Raw genomic sequence first — 20,904 nt, 5'->3', positions numbered from 1 at the left:
ATAAATAAATATATAAATATGTATATATAATGTATCTCTCTATAGCTGTCATAGGGGATTGGCCGTATACCACTACCAGGTCAGGCACCTGCCCCTTCTGTTCTATATATAAATATGTATATATAATGTATCTCTATAGCTGTCATAGGGGATTGGCCGTATACCACTACCAGGTCAGGCATCTGCCCCTTCTGTTCTATATATAAATATGTATATATAATGTATCTCTATAGCTGTCATAGGGGATTGGCCGTATACCACTACCAGGTCAGGCACCTGCCCCTTCTGTTCTATATATAAATATGTATATATAATGTATCTCTATAGCTGTCATAGGGGATTGGCCGTATACCGCTACCAGGTCAGGTACCTGCCCCTTCTGTTCTATATATAAATATGTATATATAATGTGTCTCTATAGCTGTCATAGGGGACTGGCCGTATACCACTACCAGGTCAGGTACCTGCCCCTTCTGTACTATATATAAATATGTATATATAATGTTTCTCTCTATAGCTGTCATAGGGGATTGGCCGTATACCACTACCAGGTCAGGTACCTACCCCTTCTGTTCTATATATAAATATGTATATATAATGTATCTCTCTATAGCTGTCATAGGGGATTGGCCGTATACCACTACCAGGTCAGGCATCTGCCCCTTCTGTTCTATATATAAATATGTATATATAATGTATCTCTATAGCTGTCATAGGGGATTGGCCGTATACCACTACCAGGTCAGGTACCTGCCCCTTCTGTTCTATATATAAATATGTATATATAATGTATCTCTATAGCTGTCATAGGGGATTGGCCGTATACCGCTACCAGGTCAGGTACCTGCCCCTTCTGTTCTATATATAAATATGTATATATAATGTATCTCTATAGCTGTCATAGGGGACTGGCCGTATACCATTACCAGGTCAGGTACCTGCCCCTTCTGTTCTATATATAAATATGTATATATAATGTATCTCTCTATAGCTGTCATAGGGGACTGGCCGTATACCACTACCAGGTCAGGTACCTGCCCCTTCTGTTCTATATATAAATATATATACTGCAACAAATAAGTGGCACTCGGAGGCTTGTTTAAATGGTGAAAAAAACAGGAATATTTATTCCTAGTGCAGGGAAATAAATATTCCTGTTTTTTCACCATTTAAACAAGCCTCCGAGTGCCACTTATTTGTTGCAGCATATTTCCTAAGGACACCCCTTTTGAAAGAGGGCACCGGAGCAAGCAACAGGCATCCACCTGCAGACCTGAGTGCCGGCCTCATCGTTGTGTATAAATATATATATATATATAATATATCTCTATAGCTGCCATAGGGGACTGGCACTCTGTACAAATGACCCAGCCGCCGGGGCTGCCTTCCTACACTGTATACACCACAGACCTGGCACCCAGAGACCTGAATACAGGAATAGGCCGCACTGCACGGACCTGTGTAACCAGCAAGTGTAGTCATCAGGGCAATAACAATGTTACACCATGAGGGGTCAGCGTCACGTTACCAGGGCAGCAGCCATTTCCCTCAGGACCTAAGGCAGTTCCCATACAGGGCAATGTGCTTGGTGAGTGCAGGGTGCAGAGGTCACACAGGAAATACAATAATACACAGATTATATACCTCAGCCTGTGATGTGTGTATTCGGAATGGAATCCGGCCAGCTCCGTGTGCATTGCAGACACCAGGGGGACTTCCTGCCAGGTCACGTGACACCGCTCTCTCTGACGTCATCCTGTAGTCCTGGAGTCCTCTCTGTACTACAACTACGGGTGCCCAGATGTTCCAAACCTGTAATAACATTACAAAGCGCAGCAAGCCATAAACCAGTGTAGCAGGATTACAGATAGGACAAAAGCTAAAGTATTCTAACTAGTGCAGTGTGACAAATAATAATTCTACAGACACAAGGAGATTTTAAAAAAGAAAAATATATATATATATATATATATATATATATATATATATATCATACATATATATAGATATAGATATAGATATATATATATAGCTAGCGAAGTCTGCCTGGCACTCGTCCCTCTAAAAGCATCTGCCGTTGGTGCCTTCCTGGAGGGATGGATAGATGTCGACTGGAGACAGAGGCGGCACTCAGCGGGCTTTGTGAAAAACTTTATATAGAAAACTCCAACGTTTCGGAGCAAACGTGCTCCTTTTTCAAGGTGTACAATTTAAAAGTGAAAACTTCTTACCTTAAATACCCCACCGCCAGTGTGTTGATGAGGTTCCGTGTACGGGGCTGGAGACGGCGTCTGACGTAGCTTCCGGCCATACGCGCTGTACAGGCGCGCGGCGGCTGTTCAGTTGCTAGGATACCAGTGTAGCGGTCGGGTGAGTGTGACGTAAGAGCGTCCCTGTTGCCCGGATACCGCTGTCAGGAGCCTCTCCGTTCCCGTAGGCGGGACCATGCTGTGAATACAGAAAACCACATTGTAAGTGCTGTAATAAGAGCGTGCACTAATCCGCCAGGCTGTAAATATTTGCTGTGACATAGTGAATATTAAACAATAAAGAAAAGTTTAAAAACAGTTGTATGGACTACCATGAGTGGACGTACATATTCTTTCGTTCTATGAACAAACTGAGAGTGCCGGAGGGGCAGGATGGGCAGAATGCCACGGAACCGGGAGTTGTCCCTAAAATAGCAGACATAATACATACGCAATATGGAAGGGGAAAGAGGACGGGGGAAGGAGGAGGGGAGAGAAGAGAGAGAGGGGGAGGGAAGAAGGAGGAAGAGGGAAGGGAAAAGCTGGGCAAAGCTGAGAATTGGGGCATCACGGATCAGGGTTCGGGAAGGAGCTATTCTTTGCACCAACCCCGGTGTGGGTACAGGAAAGGAGCATCTCGGTGTCCCTGGTAGGGGCTGTTATGGGGGATAGGGTCCAGATGGGGGTCCGACCTGACCCGCTAAAGGGCTCTTCTGCCCTTAGGTTCCACTGTGTTATTTGAACACACCGAACGACAGTCTGTCATTAAGGCCCTTGGGCTTGCAGCAATCCAGTAGGTGGATCCATTTGGACTCACAGCGCAGAAGTGCGCCTTCTCTGTCCCCTCCTCTATTAGAAGCTGGTACATGATCTATTACTATAAACTTCATGTCCTTCAGGGTGTGTTTTGACTCGAAGAAGTGTCTAGCCACCGGTTGGTCTGATGCTTTGGATTGGAGAGCATTCTTGATCGCAGACCGATGTAGTGCCATGCGCTCCCTCACCGTCCTCACCGTTTTTCCCACATATTGTAAATGGCACGGACATGTTATGAGATAAACGATGAAGGAGGATCTGCAATGCAGCACATGCCTGATGGAGTAGGTTTTGCTGCCGTCCCTATTCGAGAACGTGCTCCCAATTGTCATCTTTTCACATGTCGTGCATTTAATGCATCGGTAGCAACCTGGTTGGCGGGTCATGAAGTTGCGTAGTACCTCGGCTTTGTTAAAGTCGGAGATGTCTGAATGTACCAGGTGGTCTTTCAAGTTCTTCCCTCTGCTGTAACAGACCATCGGTCGTGTGTTCCTATAGCACGGGAGCTCTTTATCTGTGGCTATGATGGGCCAAAGGGCTCTTGTCGCCCGTGGTATAACTGGGCTGCTGGTGTTGTACCTGGAGACCCATGGGATGACTGCCTTTTTTGCTTTGGTCTTAGATGTCATCAATTCTTCTCTTGGAATCTGCAGCACTTCTTGTTTTTGTTGCTCCAGATCTCTGATGCTGTATCCCCTGGCTACAAACTTGTCCACCATACGGTCTAATTCGGCTGGAAGTAATGATGGATTACTGGTTATCCTAGCTGCCCGGATCATTTGTGATCTCGGGAGGCCTCTAATGAGGGACCTTGGATGGTGGCTGTTAGCTTTAAGCAGGGTGTTCTTATCTGTAGGTTTGTTGAAGATGATGGTTTCTAGCTTCCCATTGTTGATGGAGACTTGCACATCCAGGTAATTAATTGTATGGGTGGAATACTGATGTGTAATTCTAATGGGTGATTCTCTGGCGTTGATCGAGGCAAGCAAGGATTTGAGAGCCTCCTCCCCCCCTGTCCACAGGAGGAAGAGGTCGTCAATGTACCGCGTATACAGTAGGATGTTCGCCGCTGTGCTAGGATCTTCAAAAAACATGGCCCTCTCTTCGTAAAACATGAAGATGTTGGCGAAGGAGGGCGACACGTTACTCCCCATTGAGCAGCCGTTCAGTTGCTGGTAATGCTTGTTGTCGAAAAGAAAGTAGTTCCTCTTTAGAGTTAAAGACAGTAGTTGTAAGAATAGGTCTATGTCGAACCCTCTGTAGTTTTCTTAAGTGAGGAACTCCCGCATCACCTGAAGGCCGCTGTCTTGGGGGATGCTTGTATATAGACTGCAAATATCTATGACACATCGAATCGTGTCTTGAGGTATTGCGTCTACTTCTCTCCATTTTAAGAGGAAACAGGTCGTGTCCTTAATGTAACCCTTTTGCTTAAGGATAAGTGGTTGTAGGATGGAATCCAGGAACTGGGAGATGGGCTGGTAAATGCTGTCTTGGGCCGAAATTATGGGTCTCCCCGGGGGCGATGTTAAACTTTTATGTATTTTTGGTACTGTAAAGAATAGCGGGACCCTTGGGTGTTGTTGAGAAAGGGCTTTCCTCAGCTGGTCAGTGATGGTACCCTCATTCACTGCCATCTCCAAGATCTCGTCCAGTTCTTTCTTATACGGAACTGTTGGGTCACAGTCTAGTTTGGCATACGTGTTACTGTCGGCCAATTGCTGCCCGATCTCGGCCCTATAGTATTCTAGAACGGGTACCACGATGCCCCTGCCCTTATCGGTGGGGCGTATAACGATATCCTGGTACCCACCAAGTTTCTTTAGTGCTGCCCACTCTGATCTGGACATGTTGTAATGTTTAGATGTGGCCCCTTGGAATATTTCTCCATGGACTCATCCATTAGACGCACAAAGGATTTTATGGAAGAATTTTGAGAGGGGGGGTCGAATTGAGAGGTAAATTTTTTATTTATAAAATCTTGATGCTCCAGTGGTGTGCGGAGATCGGGTTTATCCTGGAAGTATTCTCCAAGCCGAAGCTTTCTGGAGAACCGGTGCAGTTCGATCTTCCAATTAAGTTCGTCGTGGCTGGTGGTAGGCACGAAGGACAGCCCTTTTCCAGGACGCTGGATTCTGTGTCCGTTAGGTGCCTTTGGGATAAATTATACACTAAAGATCTTGTGGGGGATTCCTTTTTGTGAATCCTCTGGTTCTGGCCTCCCCTACGGGTGGCCGACCTGCGTTTTTTGACTTTTTGGACTGTGTATTGGGGTTCCCCAAAGGGATGTCTCTCATAATGGCCGCTCCTTCTGAGTCCAGATTGGCTGGATCTGTGTCACTATTGGACGATGCGTGTGCCCCCACTCGTGCCTCCCTGCGTCTCCGCCACCCTTGTGCTGGTTTGGAGCGTTGTGGATGTTGTCTCTCTCCCCCGTTTAACCATCGATACACTTGATTGTGCTCGTAGTCTTCCTTTACAGTTTGTAATTTATTGCGTTTAAACTTTATGAGGTCATTGCGGTAGCTGTCACATTGTTGTTTAAGCTTGGATAGCCAGTCCTGGGAGGTATCAGAGGATAGTGAGACGAGGTGTTCTGCCTCGTACTGTATGATACTGTCCCTGGTTTTTTTAAGTTCTTTCCCGGACTCCTCTATAACAAGTACTAGCAGACAGGGTTACTCCGTGTAGGAGAAAGTCTGTTTCCCTGCGCTTGAGTTTCTAAAGCTGTTTGTAGATGTCCTCAGGGCCCAGATGCCCTTCCATGAGCGATATGTTGTCCTTAAAGAGCACTCTCTCCACCTCTTCATCAGTGTAGGTGAAGATGCTACCTCTCTGTAATTGCATAGAGCTGCACCCTGGTTGGTCCTCTGGCACTGGTGTGCTGGATGGGATCCCTGGGCTGTCCATGCTGTACATACCTCTCAACTTTGGCAGTTCGGCAGGCGGGACTCTGCTGCTGCACGCCGGAGGCGCGTCGAAATTTTCGGGGGCGTGGCCTAGTTTGGGGGCGTGGCCTATACTCACGGCTCTACCGCGAGGCCACGCCCCCATTTTGCCGCTATGGGGGCATGACCCAGAGGCTCTGTGAGCCTCTAGCCATGCCCCCAGCCATGCCCACAGCGTTTTTCCCCGCTGCTTAGCAGCTGACAGGGGGGACTCCCAACAGCCCCCCCCACACCGCGGGACACTGCCGCCCGCGGGTGGGACAGCGGGACAGGCCCTGACAATCGGGACTGTCCCAATAAAATCAGGACTGTTGGGAGGTATGTATATATATATATATATATATATATATATATATAAATATCTCATACATGCCTACTATTGAAAACTAGTTTCAGGGAGATTGTAGTAGGGATGGACTTTGCATTTCGATGTTTCACTACCATCAATGATCAATGTTTTTGTTTCAATGGTAGTATTTTTACCATTCGAGGGCAGCATTCATATTGTATGTAAATCACCCCATCTGTATACACATATATGTCTATCACCCCCCCCCCCCCACATCCATTATACGTATAATCCTATCACCCCCCTACAACATCCATTATACACACATATATGATTATCACCCCCATCCATTATATATATATATATATATATATAAATCCAGTATACTGTGTGTGTGTGTGTGTGTGTGTGTGTATATGGGCAGGGAGTGGGGCTGGCCAGACAGATAAACAAGCCGAGGATGGTGGGGGCTGAGCATTCTCTTCTTCCATGTGTAGTCACGGACTCACGGAGCTGCAGGGCGTGTGCAGAGGTTCCCCGGGCTACTTGTGAAGGGAATAGGGAAAGCAGCATGATGCCTTGCAATTGGCTGCCCGTTCTAAGCTGAAAGCAGATAGGTCCAGGGGCAGCTGTCACCCTGCCATGTCATACACTGGCCGGGCGGCAGCAGCAGCAGCAGCAGGCTGTGACGTGGGATAGATTTCCGCTGTCTGTAAATGTGCTAGGGCGCATGCACAGTCCTGGTTTTCGCGCTGGGACCCGCAAAAAACGGGAGAAAGCTAAAGTTTGCGGGGCACCGGGAGGCTCTGCTAAAAATCGGGAGACTCCCGCAGAATGCGGGAGAGTAGGCAACTCTGATATATATATACATACTCTCAACAGGTGTGGGGGTGTAGATTGAAGGATACCCCAATGCACAGCACTCCAGAATTTCAGATAAACAAGTGAGATTTATTACAACGTTTTGGGGAGATAACCTCCCCGTCGTCAGGTGTACAGCAGTGACATCCTGCATACTATGTACTCTCGCGAGATCCCTCTGTGAAAACTCACAAACCCGGAAGTGCAGCGTTACAGCAGGGCCGAGCTGCGGCTAGCAGCTTCCAGGCTACCGCTACACCACCAACGAGTAGGGACAGGTGGCCTTTTGAATCCCAGCCACCGCTGCACAACCAACTGAATTCAGACCCAGAAGTGCGGAGCCACAGCAGGAACTAGCTGCGGCTGCCAGCATCCCGGACACGGCTACACCACCAATGAGCGGGGACAGGAGGCCGTGTATTTCCTGACACCACTGCATCACCAATGGACTTAATTCCATCTATAGTCCCAGGGAGGCAACAAAGAACCATGGCCTGCATCACAAAAGAAGGGTAAACTTATGCAAACGGTCCGCCGCAGATCATAGACACACTTTGATTAATTGTTTACTCATGAATTTGAATATCCCGTCAAATTTTTATGGTACTTGTTTTGTTCTTTTATGGCACTTGTTTCCTAGAACGGCGCATAGCTTAGTGGGCTATTCTGCGTAGGAAAATCGCATCGCGTACCGTACACGTAGTGTTGTGCGATGCGTGCGATGCGATGTCCATGTTAAGTGCACAGGAGTGCTTATACAATTAAATATCGCATAGGATCGCATGGCACCAAACGCGATGCGATATTTGATTGTATAAGCACCCATGCCATGAGATGTGATAGGTGCTTACTATGCCATGTAATGCACCTCTGGCATTTTTTTGCGTCACACCCACTATCCACGCCACCCCGAAGCGTGGCGAGCGGCAGCGGAACGCGTCCTCTGACCTTTTCATACCCCCACTAACCACGTCGGCATGGAGTTGACTTTATATAATGTGGCAAGCGCGAAGCGTGGCGAGCGCACGCGGAATACATGTAAAGTAATCCACGTCCCTTCGCTGCGCTCACCACGCTTCGGGCTATATAAAATCAACTCCACGCCGACGTGGATAGTGGGGTCGGAGGACGCATTCCACTTCTGCTCGCCACGCTTCGGGCTGGCGTGGATAGTGGCGGTGTTTTAGGAACACATTCACACCAGCCATATCATACATCTGAGAGAGTTATGACGACATGTGTTAACAAGAACTGTCATTTTTACTGAAATATATGAAAAATAATGATAAAGATAATAATAATAATGATTCAACAACAATAAAGATAAGAAAGATAAAATATACTATAATAAATCACGAATAATAATTTACAATAAAAAGATAAAAATTAAAACATCAGTCCTCTTTAGGAAGGAGGGTCAGTGCGAACAGGGCTCTTTCAAAAAGGTTCTCCGCACCCAATGTTTGCCTCCAAATAAATTCTTGGAGGTACAACTTCAACATGTGGCATGCCGAACCCCTCTGACGCTTGTTGTGCCACTTGCACGCGCCCCACATGCGCTCGATATTTTGCGTATGCACGCCTGTTGTAGGATCTACAAAATTGTACCTATGGTTAACTTGTGCATGCATCCTATCCTCGCTGCGCTCACCACACTGTATAAAATCAACTCCACGCCGACGTGGATAGTGGGGGGTATGAAAAGGTCGGTTGAACGCGTACCGCGTCCGCTCGCCACGCTTCAGGGAGGCGTGGATAGTGGAGCTGTTTCAGGAACACATTCAAACCTGCAAAATTGTGACTGAGGTGAAGTAGACGCTATTTCTGAGTACAGCTGCTGTTTATTTATTTATTTTATTTATTAACAGTTTCTTATATAGCGCATACAAATTCCGCAGCGCTTTACAGAGAATATTTGAACATTCACATCAGTCCCTTACCCTAGTGGAGCTTACAATCTATATTCCCTACCACATCACTCACACACAGACATTCTAGGGTTAATTTTTGTTGGAAGCCAATTAGCCTATCAGTATATTTTTGGATTGTGGGAGGAAACCGGAGTACCCGGAGTAAACCCACGCAAACACGGGGAGAATATACAAACTCCACACAGTTAGAGCCATGGTGGGGAATGCTAACCATTACACCATCCGTGCTGCCCCTGTTTGAGAGTGGGACGCTACTGTGACAGGGGTCCTGGGGGGGTCCCCACTCCCCCAGGACCCCTGCCCATGCTGACTGGTCAGGGGGTGAATGCTTTGGCCGGGGGGACTTGTATAAAAAGTCTCCCCCTGGCTGTGGCATTACCCTGGTGGCTGGTTGGGCCCGGTGATGGTTCTTGAAATGTGGGGGACCCCTAGTCATTTTGTCTCCCGTATTTTGGGAACCAGGGCCGGCCCTTGAGCCTGGTGCTGGTTTTATAAAATCCAGGGAACCCCAACTTGTTTGTTCCTGTGATTTTATGAAATCAGGACCGGCTCTTTGAGCCCGGGGCTGGTTATGCTTAGGAGGGGGGACCCCACACCATTTTTTTTCCATTTTTTGTAACCCTTTTTTTTTGGACAGAACCATGCACAGATCACAATGATCTGTGCATGGTTCTGTCAAATTCGCCAGTCAGAACCTGGTCTAATTTTTTAGCCATTTTTGGTAACCTTTACCAAAAATCGCACCCTATTACATGTGCGAGTTAGATGCTTTCCAATGGGAAAACATCTGGATGCGAATTGAAGTTTGACTAAAAATCGCCACTTCAAAACGTGTGATTTCGCGGCACAAAGTGTGATTTTTTTTGCCGCGAATCACACCCTATAAAATATTTGATTTTCAGGAAATGCCCGAAAATTGCAGTTTTTGCAACAAAAAAAAAAACGCAAAAAAAATTATCACACCCTATTACATTTCGCCCCAAGGGTCTGAGTCGCAGAGACTAAGACCTCTGGTGGGAACCGGGACCGATACTGGAATCGGGGAGGCTGCAGAAGACCCCTGCGCATATACCTTGCGTGACAGTGCACCCAGAAGCAGGAAAGAGTTAGTGGTAAAATACAACCGGTTTATTGTAATGCAGGAAGGTTGTATAATGACAGGCAGTAACGTTTGCAAGGTGGAAGTCTCTGAACAATATTACTGTACATAGGAACAGGTAATGCAATATGTTACTGTATATGTGAGATAATGACTCGATGGTGGAACATCGGACTTGAGATGACTCGAAAAGATATATGGAGTTGGATGACGGATGAAGAGAAGGAATCCGAAATATCGGAACTAGGATTGATGATGGAACATCGGATGATGACGGAACATCGGATGATGACAAAACATCGGATCAGTATCGATGGCGGAACATCGGATGATGACGGAACATCGGATCAGGATTGGAATCAGGTGAGTCTGGCAGCGGACACGGAATCACAGGAGATGGTAACCTGGATGATCACAGGAGATGGTAAACCTGGATGGTCACAGGAGATAGTAAACCTGGACAGGCTCAGAAACTGGAGGCACCTGGAGAGTCACGCTGCAGCAGGGAGAGACAAAAACCAACTGGCAACACTTGCATAAAGAAATGACAACTGAAGCACTAGCATTGGAGTGAGTGCTACCAGCATACTTATACCCACTGCTTGGCCAGGATTGGCCGGGCAGGTATGACAGGGAGATCACTCCAAGCAGGATTGGACAAGAAAGACATGTGACTAGGAAAACATGGCAGCCCCCATGTCAGGTTAAGGCGGGAAAGACTGTTTGTAGTTGCCATGCTTGTGGCCGGGAGCAATGGCGGCAGACAGGGAGATTGCTGAGTACTGGACACTGTCTCTGCAGGTGAGGGAAGCGGTGCGCCGCGCAGCCGCAGACTTAGCAGTGCTGAGAGGATTGGAGGATGACTGAAAGGAAGGCACACAGCACCCAGGATGCCGGCTGTATCGGGACTTGAACCGCAAGCTGAGCCTGCGCAGACACTTAGCCGGTAAGAGAGCTTGCTTCAATACCCGGATCATGACATGAGTATATGAGAGCTGTGAGGGAAATGTGAAGAGAAGAGGGCTTTGACAACAGGAGGGTAGAGGACCCTGCTGCGAGGAGTTTACAATCTAGTAGGAAGGGGAGCCATACAGATTACAAGAATATGAATATCATTACAAAAAAAAAGGATTAAAAAGGGTTGAGATTACCTGAAGGATAAAAAAAGGTAAACAGGGGGATGTCCGGAGAGGACAAAAGGGCAAAACAGTAAGGGTTTTTGGGGCACACTTGTAAAGATATAAGTAATGGGTATATTGAGAGAATTTAAAATCTAACTTTTATTACACAAATCTAAAATAGAGAGACGTCACTCAAATTAAATACATATGTGCATAGGTAAATTATCTGGACAATTTAAATAGTCTAATTATTAAATCACAGGCAAAAATGATTTATACACGGAATCCACCTTCAACGCTATATACAGGTTGAGTATCCCGTATCCGTATATCTCTTATCCGAATTATTCCAAAAACCGTGGTTTTTGGAATCATTCGAATTTTTTTTTTTTTTTTACCCCCCCTAACCCTCTTTTCATACTTACCAAGTCCCAGGGCGTCCACAGCAGGCCTCCGGCATCTTCTCCAGGGTCTCCAGCGGTCCCAGGAATGCATTGCGGGAGTGTGCGCACGCGCTGGTGACGTCACCGGTGCGCGCGCACACTCGCGCAATGCATTCCTGGGACCGCTGGAGACCCGGAGAAGATGCCGGAGGCCTGCTGTGGACGCCCGGGGACTGCGTGGACGCCGAGGGACCACCGGACACCATCAGGGGACAGGTGAGTATGGCTAAAACAATTTATTCCAAAAACCGGAATATTCCCCTATACGGAATGCTCGTGGTCCCGAGCATTTCGGATAGGGGATACTCAACCTGTATTTACACCAATTTGGCTTTGACTACCCTGTGTCTTATAGATCAATAGGGACAAATCCCATGTGATTCCAGGATATGTTCAAGCGTTGTTCTTGTATCCACTCATGAGTCTTAATTATGACTTAATAATAATTCCACTTGTTTAAGATATAGATAGTTTTAGAAATAAAGGGTAGAGCATGGGAAGACCCCTCATAAGGCACCCTGTGCTTCTGCTGTCTTGGTATGAATACGGCACAGAGTATTCCCAGACCGTCTCCCAACTGGTACTTATCCGGCCCTTCACTGCTTAGCTGCTGAGTGCGGAAAGGGATTAGGCGGCACAGTGATGTATGGCAGTATAACCTGAAATATGAGAGAGAACAGACTGGTTGATGAGGTCCAGTGTCACTTCTGCTTTCCAGGATTCAGACCCTGTTACCATTAGGCATTGCAGGGAAAGTGCGACGTCACGGTGAACAACCCTCTCTACGGCGAAACACGTGTCCAAGGACCGGGTCCACCTCCTCATGTTGACCACCACGCCAGCTGATTGCGCCGGCGGATCTCTCTGACTTCAAACTGCCACTTGCGGCTAGAACATCACGGCCAGCAAAGGGGTCCTCTTTCCCTTGCTTCCCGCGCTGCTCCGGGCACTCTACCTACCACCCCACGAAGCCGCTTCCTATCTCCATTAACGGCAAATATTGAAAAAAAGATCAGGTGGCCGCCGGGCTAGTCCCGGTTGGGTACAGATATTTTTTGCCGGGTACGGAGCAGTCACCCTGCTCCCACACACGTAGTAATTCCACTTTGGTATATACATGCCATCTCTTAATCTAACTGTTTACTGCTGCACTCTGTTAGGACAGATACTATTATTGACATTTATTGCCTATCCTTTGCAATCCACAGTCGTAAATTTTGTACTACCTACAAGGATTTATTGTGTTGCCTCATTTTCTGGGTCAGCAATACCTACATTTCAATCTATTGGCTATTTTGTCAACAATATATGTATGCAATTCATTGGCTGCCTTTGATAGCAATCATCTTGTTCTTTAGTATATATCTTGTACAAACCCATTATTCTCTGCTGCAATATATGGGCACACATGTGAAAACTTAGTGTGACAGGCACAAATTATAAAATCCAGTGTGTAATCCTCAAAACAAATTATTTATTTTGTAAGCAATTGTGATATCTGGATTTCGATGTCTGGCTGTTCACCTAGCAGTATATGGATACAATTTATTGGCTGCCTCAGATAGCAGTCACCTTGCCTTCTCATAGTAGTGTTTATCCAGAAACCCTATTTAGCTGTTTATTCGTACTCCTATGCCTAAAATCACTGCTCATCTGGATACAATCCATTGGCTGCTCCTTTAGCAGTACATTGATGCAATTTATTGGATGATTTGATACAATTTATTGGATGCCTTGATACAAATTATATCATCAGAAACATATCACAGCTTTTATGTTGAAATAATCTGTATATGTTTAAACACACTGTCTGTCTGAAATCCACTTATTGTGGTTCTAAAGGATATTGCTCCAGGAGCATCTCATTACTCTGCCATCAAGAGAGCAATTCAGCATCTTTTAACCCCCACGTCTCCAATAATGCACAGTACTAACTTACTGGTGTTAATGTGACTTGGTTAATCGCAAATAGGGGGTACACATACTCTTCTCCCCCCCCCCCCTTCTTTCATGCATATATCTCTTTTTTTCTATGGGGAGCGGTAACAGGTTATCACTCGGTACTTATGAGTTATCCGGGCGCCCGATTTCTAAATCGGGTCGGATCGGGCACATCGCATCGCATGCGACCATCGGATGCGATGCGATGCGATGCGATGACCCGATTTTTCCATAGGAATCAATGTTAAAATGGACTGAGTCCATTTTAACATGGAATTCAATGGGGAAAAGGGGTCCATTTCATACCCCTACTATCCAAGTGGGCATGGAGTTGGATATAAACCTGTGGCGAGCGTAGCGAGCCACCGAGCGCGAAGCGTGGCGAGCGTAGCGAGCCCCGCGAGGGGACATAGAATACCGTCCCCTCGCGGGGCTCGCTTCGCTCGCCACGCTTCGGGCTCGGTGGCTCGCTACGCTCGCCACAGGTTTATATCCAACTCCATGCCCACTTGGATAGTAGGGGTATGAAATGGACCCCTTTTTCCCATTGAATTCCATGTTAAAATGGACTCAGTCCATTTTAACATTGATTCCTATGGAAAAATCGGGTCATCGCATCCGATGGTCGCATGCGATGCGATGCGATGCGATATCGCATCGCATCTGATTGTATGCCTTGACTTAAGGCATACAATCAAAAAATCGGGCGCCCAGATAACTCATAAGTACCTATCACTCTCATCCCTCATCCAATATCGTATATATGATGCTGGATAGCAGAAGGGCCTGATTCATGCATTAACCATATCCTTCCAACTCCATTCTATCATATTTCCTATCACTCTCTCATCCCTGGAGGGTCGCACTTTCCCTGCAATGCCTAATGGTAACAGGGTCTGATGTGAATCCTTCCAGTGGAAAGCAGAAGTGACACTGGACCTCATCAACCAGTCCGTGCTCTCTCATCTTTCAGGTTATACGGCCATACATCACTGTGCCACCTGATCCCTTTCTGCACTCAGCAGCTAAGCAGTGAAGGGCCGGATCAGTACCAGTTGGGAGACGGTCTGGGAATATTCGGTGCCGTATTCATACCAAGACAGCAGAAGCACAGGGTGCCTTATGAGGGGTCTTCCCATGCTCTACCCTTTATTTCTAGAACTATCTATGGTCCTTATTCTGGTTGGTGCGGTAATATCCGCGTGCGTTCGTGCCGCCGATGTTTTGTGTCTGCGCATGTGCAGAGGCGTCTCTGCGCATGTGCGAACGGAACGCACGGCCACATTCCGCATGAAATGTGTACACTACGAACAGGGGGTGGAGAGGGGTGTGAAGGGCTGTTTGGGCTCATTACCATATGTTTACACCCCGCGTTTCATGGGCGTTCCCATGCAAACGCTGGGCGTACGTATGGTAATGCGGTCGTGACGCATGTGTAGGGGGCGGACATATGACATTGCCGGATGTCAGCTGCCCGCCCAGATCCCTGCTTTTGCACGGAGAAATGCCCGTGTGGTCTGAGGTTGCGGGAGCTGCCTGGCCACTCGGTCTGCGACCATCGAATGATGGGGGAGGTTCCCTGAGATGGAGGAGGTGTATTCATGAGAAATACACGTGCGGTCCGTTCGGACAGCTTCTTACCACGTACGGACGGAGTTGGCGATCCGTATGGAAGGCGGGGTTTAGGACACACGGTGCTGGCCGCATATTCGGATCCGGCCGCACCGATCAGAATAAGGGCCTATATCTTAAACAAGTGTAATTATTATTAAGTCATAATTAAGGCCCTTATTCTGATCGGTGCGGCCGGATCCGAATATGCGGCCAGCACCGTGCGTCCTAAACCCCGCCTTCCATACGGATCGCCAACTCCGTCCGTACGCAGTAAGAAGCTGTCCGAACGGACCGCACGTGTATTTCTCATGAATACGCCTCCTCCATCTCAGGGAACCTCCCCCATCATTCGATGGTCGCAGACCATCGAATGCAGGACCGAGTGGCCAGGCAGCTCCCGCAACCTCAGACCACACGGGCATTTCTCAGTGCAAAAGCAGGGATCTGGGCGGGCAGCTGACATCCGGCGATGTCATATGTCTGCCCCCTACACGTGCGTCACGGCCGCATTACCATACGTACGCCCAGCGTTTGCATGGGAACGCCCATGAAACGCGGGGTATAAACATATGGTAATGAGCCCAAACAGCCCTTCACACCCCTCTCCACCCCCTGTTCGTAGTGTACACATTTCATGCGGAATGTGGCCGTGCGTTCCGTTCGCACATGCGCAGAGACGCCTCTGCACATGCGCAGACACAAAACATCGGCGGCACGAACGCACGCGGATATTACCGCACCAACCAGAATAAGGACCTAAGACTCATGAGTGGATACAAGAACAACGCTTGAACATATCCTGTCGAATCACATGGGATTTGTCCCTATTGATCTATAAGACACAGGGTAGTCAAAGCCAAATTGGTGTAAATATATATAATTGAAGGTGGATTACGTGTATAAATCATTTTCGCCTGTGATTTAATGAATAGACTATTTAAATTGTCCAGATAATTTACCTATGCACATATGCACTTAATTTGAGTGACGTCTCTCTATTTTAGAATTGTGTAATAAAAGTTAGATTTTAAATTCTCTCAATATAACCATTACTTATATCTTTACAAGTGTGCCCCAAAAACCCTTACTGTTTTGCCCTTTTGTCCTCTCCGGACATCCCCCTGTTTATCTGTTAGCTTCATTGCTGAACTATTTTGGGAGCACCACCAACCAAGCACTCTAGCGGTACTAGTGCCTAATTAGGTCCTATGTTGGTTTCTTTGAAAATAACCGATACATTACTTTCATTAAAGAGCCTGTGACAATCCTTCCCCTCCTTAACCCAGGATAAAAAAAGGGGCAGACTAGATGGGCCAAATGGTTCTCCCCTACAGCACCCACCGGAGTCAGTCAGCACATATGGATCCTGATGCGGTCCTGCTGTGGGGTGGGGGGGCAGCATGTCAGGGGCCCTGGTTAAAGCCATGTTTGGAGGTAGAGCCAGTGTGCGGGGGGTGGAGAGTAAGTGAGGCCTACGGCCGTAGTTAGGCCGTCTATGGGTCAAGGTCCACCTCTGTTGTTCCCCAGTACTGCAGCCGTACCTACTGCTTGAGGCTTCTCTGGGGGGGGGGAGGGGAGGTGCTGTTAGGTTCACCCTGGTGCTGGGGGCAACTGGGCTCTTCCACCACTGGAGGTCATTTTTGGCCAGGCCCACAGGTCAGGAGCCCTCTGCTGTGCGGGCCGAGGTTCTGGGGTCTGAGTATAGTAGCAGCGGCCGGGGTTTTAGTGGGCCAGGGTTTTTGCTGGCTGGGATGGTGTCACAGCGGCATTGGAGGAGCAGCTGTGGTGGCGCCTGGGACACTAGGCACTCTGCGTTGCCATACCAGGGGCCACATCCCTGATGAACCTGGCGCTCTGGCGCCCTCCGTCTACTCCTCCCTCGTCTTCATCGCATCTCCCATCATCTTAATGATGTACCCACGGCTGTCCATTCATATGAGTTCTGACTGACTTTTGTCTACATGCAAGGACGCTGAAGCTGTTATACTGTATGTTGAATTTTAACCCCTTCACGACATTTGACGTACATGTACGTCATGGTCGGGAAGTACTTCCCGACATTTGACGTACATGTACGTCATGGATTCTAACTGTCACTGCGTCTATAGACGCGGTGACAGTTAGGAGATGTCTGCTGTCCCTGACAGCAGACATCCCCCCTCGTCGCCCAGGGGGGGCAGGGGTGCCCCCCCCCGGTCGGCGATCGCTGTGATTGGCTGTTCAAATCTGAACAGTCAATCACAGCGTTTCCTGTGTTACCGGCGGCTAAGCCGCTCGGTAACACAGAAAACGGTGGTGATCGGTGCAGCACCGATCACCACCGAGCGGCAGCACCCCCCTCCCACCCGCCGGGCACTCACCCGGCAGCAGCAGCAGCTCCAGCGGCTCCACCGCTACGTCCGGAGCGCACGCTGCGCTCCCCTCCTCCCCCCTCCCCCCCGCAGCAGCAGCAGCAGCAGCAGCAGCATCATGCTGCTGCTGGAAAAGTGAAAAATAAAATAAAATAAAAAATAATGTGCAAATGTGTGTATATATATATATACACACACATATATATATATATATATATATATATATGTGTGTGTATATATATGTATATATATATATATATATATATATATATATACACACATATATATATATATATATATATATATGTGTGTGTGTGTGTGCGTATACCGCACCGATCACCAACGATCGCCAGCCCCCCCCCCCTCCCACCCGGCAGCCCCCCTCCCTCCCACCCACCCGGCTGCCGCAGCGCCAGCACCCCTCCCACCCCCCCGCCAGCCGCAGCGCCAGCCCCCCTCCCAAAGCTGGTGACCAAAATGGGGTCACTTGTGGGGGGTTCCACTGTATTGGTGCTTCGGGGGTCTTGCTAATGCGACATAGCACCCGCCATTCATTCCACCACCAAAAATCACTCCTTCCCTTCTGAGTCCTGCCATGCACCCAACTGGTATTTTTTGGTCACATGTGAGGCATTGCCGTACCCGGGAGAAATTGGGGCACAGATTTTGGGGTGCTTTGTCTCCTTCATTCCTTGTGAAAATTAAAAATTTTGAGCCAGAACTGCATTTTTGTGTAAAAAATTAAATTTTTTTACACAAAAATGCAGATCTGGCTCAAAATTTTTCATTTTCACAAGGAATGAAGGAGACAAAGCACCCCAAAATCTGTGCCCCAATTTCTCCCGGGTACGGCAATGCCTCACATGTGACCAAAAAATACCAGTTGGGTGCATGGCAGGACTCAGAAGGGAAGGAGTGATTTTTGGATTTTGCAGCACAGATTCTGGTTGAATGACCCCCGAAACACCCATACAGTGGAACCCCCCCACAAGTGACCCCATTTTGCAAACTACACCCCTCAGGGAATTCATCTAGGGGTATAGAGTACATTTCAAACCCCCCGGGGTTTCACCAATTTTGATACAACTGAGCTGTGAAAATGAAAAATTATTTTTTTTCATTTTCACTGCCCAGTTGTACCACAATTGGTGAAACCCCTGGGGGTTTGAAATGTACACTATACCCCTAGATGAATTCCCTGAGGGGTGTAGTTTGCAAAATGGGGTCACTTGTGGGGGGGTTCCTAACTTTTAGCATCTTATGGTGCCTAGAAACCTACATGGTGCCTAAAAAATAATCTCATAAAAAGGAGTCTCCAAAATCAAGTAGGTGCTCCTTCTATTATGAAGCCTGTGGTTTGGTCACCGTGCACACTAGGGCCACATATAGGATATTTATGAAAACCAAAGAATTGGGGGAATCAATTTTTAGTCACATTTCTCTAGTAAAATGTACTGTGTTCCTTAGAAAAATGTATTAAAATTGAAAATCCGAAAAAAAAATGAAATTTTTAAATTTCACCTACACTTTGTTTTAATTCCTGTGAAACACCTAAAGGGTTAACAAACTTCCAAAATGCTGTTTTGAATACTGTGAGGGGTGCAGTTTTTGAAATGGCATCATTTATGGGGGTGTCTCACATACAAGTCCCTCAAAGTCACATCAGAACTGAACTGGTCCCTAAAAAAATCAGTGTTTGAAATTTTCTTGAAAATTTGAGAATTTGCTATTCATATTGTAAGCCTCCTAGTGTCCAAAAAAATTAAAAGGAAGTTGAAATAATGATTGCAACATAAAGTAGACATATGGTCTTTGTTAGTTATTAACTATTTTGAGTGGTATGATTATTTGTCTCACAAGCAGAAAATGTGACATTTTGCATATTGCTAAATTTTCCATTTTTTCACGATATTTTGGTATTTTTCACAAAAAAACACAGACTGTATCGACCCAAATTTACCACTAACTTGAAGTACAATGTGTCACGAGAAAACAATCTCAAAATCACTGGGATAAGTAAAAGCAAAAAAAAGTTATCCCCACTTAAGTGAGACATGTCAGATTTGAAAAAAAGGGCTCTGTCATGAAGGCAAAAACTGGCTCTGTCAGGAAGGGGTTAAGTGTGTGACTCAGATGCTAGTGCGTCTGAGACGGATAAGGATATATTATAAATACCATACATTACAACCTTCTGATTACTGACAATTAATATTTCGTATTAACTCTTCTTCACACTGTAATAAGAGAACCTTTTAAAGTGTCTAATGTGCTGTATGCTTATAAAGAAATGATACGCACAGATAATCAGCTATGTTGGGATCACGGATCTAACCCTGTGTCCTAATATATTGTCCTTATTGGACAAAGGTGATTAGAAGGTAATCAACAATACAGATTTAAACAATTATTCAATACAACATATACATAGATAAGTATTACATTATGATTTAAACAAATGCAGGTACAGCTAACACACAACAATAAACACACATATATGGATATCAATTACCGTCAAAGACGCAGGGAATACGATCAAATGTGTTTCCCCCAGGATCCCGGGCATGTGCTCTATAAGATCATGTCTGAACTGGCTCTGTCATGAAGGGGTTAACAAATACATTTTTTAAAAGAATGTAACTTTTTAAATGATTTCTTTTTAGATGTTATTTGGTTGTCAATTTGAGGACATATGACATCAGCGCCCTCGCTGATCCCCCCTTGCTCTGAACTCTATCTCTCTGGGTCCTGCCTAACAGAGGACACTCACCTAAGGTGCTGCTCTCGCTACATGATAGTGTGATAGTGCGGTTTGGGGTTTTCTTTCTCTTTATATACACACTGCCTCCTGCCTACCACAAAAGATAAGCATATAGCAGGAATGTCCAAACTATGGACCTCCAGCTGTTGTGAAACTACAAGTCCCATCATGCCTTGCCACAATTTTGCTATTATAGAATGCTAAAACTATTGCAAAGCATGCTGGGATGTGTAGTTTCACAACAGCTGGAGGGCCATAGTTTGGACATGCCTTGCATATAGCTATATTTGTCCTCTTCTTACTTCCTCATGTTTTTATGTCTTTTTGAAAAACTGTTTTTTTTTAAATAACTCTTTTCACAACTTTTAATATTGTACTAAATAAATATATCCCTTTTTATAACTATTTACTTGTATATATCTTAAGCAAATAATATTGTACATATCCAGTCTATTATCAATACTTTATCAATTACACAATTAG

At 46.5% G+C, this 20,904-nt stretch overlaps 1 protein-coding gene across 1 annotated transcript in view; it reads right to left on the bottom strand.

Moving 5' to 3' along the window:
* Window positions 1-1,678: 1,678 nt before the first annotated feature.
* LOC146075911 (uncharacterized) overlaps window positions 1,679-20,904 on the bottom strand; it is a 106,014-nt gene continuing 86,788 nt past the window's right edge. Inside the window, exon 4 of the transcript XR_014473660.1 lies at window positions 1,679-1,812. The gene's annotated coding sequence lies outside the window, so the exon portion shown is untranslated. The remainder of the gene's footprint in view (window positions 1,813-20,904) is intronic.

Source organism: Crinia signifera, chromosome 4 (genome assembly GCF_055691185.1).
Source record: "Crinia signifera chromosome 4, ASM5569118v1, whole genome shotgun sequence".
Classification (NCBI taxonomy): Eukaryota; Metazoa; Chordata; class Amphibia; order Anura; family Myobatrachidae; genus Crinia; species Crinia signifera.
Note: the sequence above shows the minus strand (reverse complement) of the source record. Positions and strands in the feature narration are given on the sequence as shown.